Here is an 8,153-nt window from a genome sequence, read left to right on the forward strand (position 1 = left end):
CCTTATATCCTAACATTATCACAGAAGCACTTTGTATCTGCATAATTTATCTAATATTATTATATTCTTGCAGAGGTAGTTTTCTTCGTACCATAACGTGCGCAAACAGTGAAGTGTATGTAGTTTCAATCGAGTCATACAATTCTAATATTTGTACTTTTTATTTGTCTGTACTAATATACTGGTAGAAATACGGTTTAAAAAGTAGTTTGCAAAGTACCGAGCTTTGGGAGTTAAATAACTAATATTGCTCTACAACTCCGATATTGACATTGTGATTAAGGGAAGAACTCAAAATATATAAGAAACGTACATATTCGATCCCAAACTCTAGACGACACGGTTGTCTTCTGGTTAGGTTCAATATAAGTTGTGTTTATATAGAAAGCTGGATACGCATGGCCATATCTTGCAGGTAAGAATATTCAAGCGCTGTAACAAAAGAAGTAAACTTTGCTGTAGCTTTCTTCTTTCTAGCAAGATCATAGAGGTCGTAAAGCTTCAAGTCTGCAGACAACATTGATACCCGTGTGTGCATATGCTTGCTTTCTGTCTCACATGTAGTTGTGTGTTTAGTGTGCGGGTCTCGTTCTGTAGACTAAATGCAACTGTGAAGTAGTTATATTGATTTTGTTGAAATTGCATTCAAACGTTAACCATTTGTAGAGCTTAAAGGTGCTACGTAAAGAAATTAACAAATGAAACTTCGGAAATGCATGAATATTAAACAAGAACACATATAAAGGAATTACAAAAGAACCTGCGGAACTGCACGTATTGTACTGATTATCTCGCATAGTTTGTCTTGTCTTAAAGGTCACATGCAAGGAAAATGGTGGAAACACGCAGCTTATATTACGATCAAAAGCTTAGTCTACAAAGCTCTTAAAGGAAATAAAACAATGTTGGAACAAACAGCCCAAATAAAATATTTTTACAAGTGAGCGTATCATTACTTGATGTAAGTTATCATATATGCAAATAAAAAGTTAAATCCGTGTATTGCTTCTACTAAACTATGTATAATTGTTACTTTTTTGTTCACTTCGTACTTAAAACGTTTTCAGGACTTTTTTTTTTTTTGTCTTCTTGTGACGAGTTCGAAACAGCAGGTCACTTCTCAATCAAAGAATAGACGTAAGGCAAGTGTTTGTTTTTTTGGTTTATTCGAGAAACTTTTTAGTGCATTCTCAATACCACATTTTAATCGCATTTTATTTGAATATATGCTGGATTTGTATAAAGTGTTTGAAGTTGAGGGTATCAAGACTAATAGCAGTGACGTTGGTTGAACGTATTTGGGTTTTTTGTTAGTGGTTATGAGGATAGAAAGTTGGCGTTTGTTACAGACCATCATTTATTGTTAACTTCTAATAAAGAAATGGATGATAAGGTAGAGGTGGGGGAACATCTGGGTGTAAGTGATCATTGGTTATAGTTTTGGGTGTTGATGGCTGCGAGGAATTATTTGGTGAGTTGGGCGAATAAATGGCAGATATCTTTTAATAATAATAAATGTAAGGTTGTGCATGTGGAATATCACAGTTTGAAATCTGAGTATAATTTTTATGGGAATAACTTCAACAGTATTATGGAAGGAAAATATATTGGTTTCTGTAAATAATACAAGTCTAAATAGTTTATAGTGTCATTGTATAGGTCATTGGTTAGACCACATTTGGAATATCGTGTTCAGTCTTGGGCTTTTTACTTCAGAAAGGATATTGAATTGTTGGAAAGGGTTCAGAGGAGGACTACTTAAGATGATACCTGGGATAGAAAGGTTATTATACGAGCATAAGTTATTTAAACTTGCTTTTCCGTGATAAAAGAAGAGTTAGAGGTGATCTAACTGAGGTGTTAAAGATTGTGAAGGGAATTAATGGTGTTGATACATCATCTTTTTTCATATTTAATGGTGAGAATGATAAGACTAAAGGACACCAATATAAAGTTTGGCATTGTAGGATCCATCTATTTTTCTAATAGAATGTTTGGCCTTTGGAACGGGTTACCTTCGGATGCGATGGATGGAGTTACTTTAAGGAGTTTAAAAGAAAAGCTTGATAAGTATTTGAACGATAAGGACTGGCTTTGAATTTGGTTTTGTTTAGTTCTTTGTTTAAGGATTTGGTTTAGTTTAGTGGATAGGACAGCCCAGGTGAACCAAAAAGTTCTTTGTTGTCCTTTTATGTTATGTTAGTAGCTCTAAGATCGTTTCTAAGAGCTACTTGTTTCGGTGAGTTTGAAGTGGAAAAACGTTTGAAATACCTTTATTAAAACAATAAAGAAAGCATACAAGTTAAGTTTTAGGTATTTGTAAGGAGTATAATAACGATTTGAAAATAAATCGTTGTGATTTCTTTTTCATCCGCATATTGAACTATTTGCCGAGGAACAAAATGTCTGTGTGTGTATATATATATTTAAGTTAAAATAATTAAACTACTAGCTGACCTATCTGTTCAACAAAGGATTCCCTCGGCAAGTCTGTTAGCTTATAACGCAAAACCGGCCTTCGATACCCGTGGTAGGTATAGCACAGATAACCCATTGTGTAGCTCTGTGCTTAACCAACCAACAAGCAAGCAAACGAGGAAGTCGTAGGTGTCCCCAGGAAGGGACATTGGGAAAGAGGGTGACGTAGCGAAATCCCTAACCCCCCACGCCCCTTCTGGTGTGCTCTAAGAGTACGTGTGGAGTTTGGTAAAGATCAGTCAAATAACACTGAACGCTTCTTAGGGGTCCCTTGGGGTATTTAAGGGTTTATATCAAGTTTGGTTGAAATTGGTAAAAAAATGTAGGCCTGAAAAGCAGATACAGACGACATTTCTCATCTACAGTTATTAACTGAATGCCGTCTTCGTGCACTTTCTTCCACTTATTAATCTACCACATCGTGTGTGTCCACAACATCATACCAGTTTTTCATATTACTGCAGTATAGAAAGGACTTTCATCGTCGTATGCAACCTTTTCGATATCCTCCCTCTTCTCTCCCCCCCCCAAAAAAAGAAGAGGGTTATTTTGATAGATGATTAATAAAGAGTTGTATAACTATATAGCGTGATGAAAAACATATGGACTGTAAGAATTAGTAACGACTATCGTACATAATACGTTCAGTTACATACCCTGCGTGGTTCCTGTGCTTTTATGCAAGCTTCTGCTGGAATTAACTTTATTATTTCTATCTTATGTCACTAGATGGACGTACACTATACACATTCCCTAGTTCTATTTTTTGTTTGTTTTGTTACGAGAGTTCGCAAATAAATTACATAAGGGCTATTTGCGTTAGCCTTACCTAAATTCGAACTGATAAATTAGAAGGAAGGCAGCTTGTCAGCATCACCCATCGCCAGCTCATGGTTACTATGTTCGAATATTAGGATTTGGTCTTCACTTTTATAACGCATTTATAGTCCTGAAGTGCGGAGAGTGTTTTGAGGATATATTTTTTTATAAGTGCGACGCAGTTTGTTTTCAGCTTCACTCTTTAAAATATAAATAAATATATAGCCTCAGTCAGGGAAATCTTTTGGACAATTAAATTAAAAATTAAAGTACTATCACTTTTTTGTTTTGGATTGAGAAAGGTAGAGTTTACTTAGAGCTAGTACTAACATGATATCAAGAATTCGAAGAGATCCAGTCGTCGTTCTAATTGATAAAGAGAAGGATTCAATCAAGAAGGGAAACAAAATTGAGCCAACGCTTGTCTTCATCCTGTCGTATGTTTTTGTGTCCTTCCAACATTATGGGCCCGGCATGGCCAGGTGGTTAAGGCGCTCGACTCGCAATCTGAGGGTCGCGGGTTCGAATCCCCGTCCCACCAAACATTCTCGCTCTTTCATCCGTGGGGGCGTTATAATGTGACGGTCAATCCCAGTATTCGTTGGTAAAAGAGTAGCCCAAGAGTTGGCGGTGGGTGGTGACGACTAGCTGCCTTCCCTTTACACTGCTAAATTAGGGACGGCTAGCGCAGATAGCTCTTGTGTAGCTTTGCCCGAAATTCAAAACAAACAAACAAACAATCCAACATTATGTAGTCTGATATCGTCCAGAGTTTCCACTGAATTTTTTGGGCGAAAACCTTGTTTTTCCAATCGTAAGGATTATTCCTAATAGTGTTAGGGACAGCACTTAACTATAAATATGATTACATATAAAATGGATAAATAGTGATTTGTAGTTCGATTAGTGATGAGAAAAGCAAACACTGAACTTTTCTTTCTTCCTGCATTTGCATCCATATCATAAAGCGCAGTGTATCCATGGAGGAATATGATTTTTGTTATTCCAAAATTAACCATGTTCAGATGAAAGACTTCATTAAAGACGTAAATTATTTGAAGGTTGAAAAGATCTATAAAGAGAGATCAAACTTTGACGCGCAGTGTATTACCGAAAAACTGCAAATCTGCTGGACCAGTATTTTTTACACTTTTCTATGTGCAGGTGGCGCTGACAGTAACAAAGGAAGGAGTAGAAAATGGAAGAAGATTCTGCAGTTTCCACATATATCTTATTGTATAGACCTAAAAAATAAATAGGTAAGTTATTTTATTATCATAATAAGATTATTGATTATATTAAAAAAAGGGTTTAAAGTAATTAATTCGTATTTTTTAATACAAAACTTTGGTGTTAAAAAGAAACGGTAACATGAGTTTGAAATTACTCCGCATACTGATAAATAAACCTTTATAAGAAAGTATATTAGTATTAGCATCATATTCGCTTGGTAAAAATTTTCCTCAGATGGTAAGTTAACCTTTGAATATATTTATCTTCATTTTATTTACTACCGTTAGTAAATGCATCTTTAATAAGTAAAACAAATTTTGATCCACACAAACAGTTGCCATCACCACCGTATATGAAGCGAGTGTCTTACGTATTACGGTACGATCTACACGTAAAATTGAGGTTAGATTGTAAACAAAAGCTAGAAATGTTTATTTTGTTCTTTTTTACAACGAATTGTAGAGCCCACTTAGCCATACTTGTATCTTGGGCGTGTAAATATATATAGCTGAATTCAGAGCGCTGCGTTTTAGGAGCACTGTCTTTACATTTAAAGTAACTGTTCAAAAGAAATGTCGGCTTAAAAACAATTTAAAGTTGAATTTCAGGGTAAAATCTTACAATTAAAACAATTATAATCTTTCTATTCAATTCTAAAGCATGTTTTGTCGGTATACAGCAAAAAATAAATTGTTTAGCTGTATAACGTTTGTTAACCTCAGAATTGCACAAATCTTCTAAGTACATATTAGTAGTGCTATCGATCAAATAAAGAGGAAAACTATTTCTTTGTAAGAATTTCTTTATATTTACAACCTCTTCATGAAACCAAGGAAAAGAACTATTTTATAAACCTGTTATATTAAAATGTGTGAAATTCTTCATAATTTCTAGGGATAAATAATTATCAAAATTAAAGTATAATCCAGTAAATGTAGATTTTATGATAACACTTACTTTCCAACAATTTCTCTAAATTAACTATTTTAGTATTCAAAAATTGCAAAGCGGATTCAGTTTGTTTTTCAACAGTAAATTTAATACTAACACGGTGGCTATTTAAATACTTTTGAAATTCGTTCGCTTCCTAATTATTTTTTAAAATAACAAATCATAATTTTTATTTGGGAAACTTTGGACATGGCGCAGTGTGTTTAAAAATCCGTCACTGAAGGTGTCCAATATGCTTTCCGTCATCCAGGGCCCCGATCAATATATCAAGCCTATCCGTAAATGAAGGTAGTACAAGTATATTTTAGGTTCCGGATAATGTTTATTGAATCTCGTGGTTTCATTTTTATGCTTCTTTTTTTCAGATTTACAAACTCGGGTTTTTGTTTCTGCTTTACTAGGCTCTTACTTGTACTATATTGATGCCTATCCTGACATGACCAGGATATTATGATAAACTGCATACCAACAGTCAGGAATATATAACTTCCGACTGCAGTAATATTAAAGTCAAATATGCATTTTACAGTATAACATACTTCAGCTTGCATATTTGTATTGTGCCTATTGAGTATCTTGGTCATCTCTATGTATAGAATTTACCGACTCTATGATAAGCAAAAATCGAAGCACACTTTCTGACGTTGTTAAAAAGGGCTTATTGGTTGTTACTTTCTGTGATAAATGATATCTGTATATCGTGTTATGGAAATATCAAATATTTACTCAGTCACAGTATATAAAATTGACTTTTTTTCAATTTACTGTTGATCTTGACTATATAGTGAACTTTGATACTATTAGTACCTTAAATCATTTAAAAACTAAAGAAAACATTGTGTAAATCTTTTGCTTGAATTTCAGGACATGGTTATTACTACGCAATATTCAACATAAACTGCAATTCAAGAGAACAAATTATGAATTATTCGAAGCTGTAGTCAGTTTATTAATACCGAAAGAGCATAAAGAGAAGAGAATTAATTGGAAAGATGAAGTTAGTTAACACATTCGATCGAAATATCTGACAGTATGGCGACACATAGAGACTACAGATAATAAAAACATCAAGTTAACCATATTCTTACAGAAGCCAACCAACCCCAAAACTCTGTCGTCCACTGGATGAAAAACCAGCAGTTTGTATGGAAATTGTAAATAATTAGATTTTAACGTTTTAAGGTAACTGTTTGTTTCGAAGATCGATTTATCGTGATTCGTAATATATTTAGAGTACTTGTCATGTTAACTAAAATTGGACTTCACGGCGGTAGAAGGAACTTTTGTCTGACAGTATTTATTTTGCACGCTACAAACATGCACTCCCACCCTTAAAAAAGGAACTTTGACAAAAAGAAAACTTCCTGTCAAATATTATTGTTTCAGTAGTTTGAAAAGCTAGGGTCACGTGGTAGCATATAAAGATTAAATTTGTTACACTGTTTTTCATTTTTTTTGTTTTTTTTTTATTTGCGTTCCAAACATTGAACGAAAGGTCTGGCCAACGATGGATTTTATAAGATCTGAAATGCTATCTGTACATCTTTAGTTTCAATTGCTTACTAAAAATGTTAGGTATCGTGATTTTTATCACAAATATTAGGATTATGTTCTATTGCGTCGCCAGCTTTTGGCGTTTAATACCGAAACTGTCTTTTTGTACTGCATGTAAGTTACTTTTTACATTGATTTGGCTGCCATCATAGTCCAACTCTGCTGAGGATATTTTGTACTGCACGAAAGACCCCCTTGACGATAAGTAGGAGCAGACAAAAGGTGCACCCATAATATTATTTTTACACCCTTCATATTTGCAATACGTAATGTATTAATTATGAGGAATGAGAATAAACATCTTCAGTTTAGCGTGATTGTTATCACGAGCTTGAGGCATATTGATTCCATTGCTTCGCTAGCTTTCGGCATAAACACTAATATTAAAAATCCTAACATAAACGTCAAATTGTAGGTTTCATAGACATTCGAAAACAAACTTTCAGCGGTGTAATTGAGATGTATATTTCGAAATCTGTATTTAAAATGAAAGAAAACGTGTTATGTCGTAGGTTTTACTTCTGCTCAACTGACTTAATATTTACTGGCTATTCTCCAATTGTGCGTATGTGGAAAATATGTTATTAACAATATAATACCAGGGGCCGGGCGTGGCCTAGAATTAGCTTGTCGGTCTTTGCATTGAAGAGTAGAGGGGTGCGAGATAGAGGTGCGTTATAAAAGTGATATTCCACTACATTGTTCGGTTCAAAATGTCGGTGAAAACTCCTTGTGTTGGCTGGTTCTGTTAGCTGGTTGCTTTCCCTCTGGTCAACAGCTCAAATTTAGGTACGGCTATACCTACTCTAGAGACCTCTGACCTGGCCGCTTAGCCTACTTGCGCATGTTGAAAATTTCAATTACTTATAATTGTTAAAAGCCTTAAAAAAAACAGTCTTCGTCGGCTTGAGAATGACTTACACTGCTTTGGTCTACATAAATGTTAGATGTTTCTATTTTTATGCATCGATTAATGCATTTTTCTAACAATTAACACCTCCAGTAAAGTTGTTTTTTAACAGGATAGGTCTCTCATCTTTCTTTTTCTCTCTCTCCCTTATTTGATCGGCATTATAATTAATACACACACACACACACACACACACACACACACACAC

The 8,153-nt window shown here is 34.4% G+C and overlaps 1 pseudogene; it reads left to right on the plus strand.

Annotated features, from left to right (window-relative positions):
* The window catches only part of LOC106458164, an 88,972-nt pseudogene that overhangs the window by 26,333 nt on the left and 54,486 nt on the right, over positions 1–8,153 (plus strand).

The sequence above is a fragment of the Limulus polyphemus genome, unplaced genomic scaffold (assembly GCF_000517525.1).
Source record: "Limulus polyphemus unplaced genomic scaffold, Limulus_polyphemus-2.1.2 Scaffold423, whole genome shotgun sequence".
NCBI classification, from domain to species: Eukaryota; Metazoa; Arthropoda; class Merostomata; order Xiphosura; family Limulidae; genus Limulus; species Limulus polyphemus.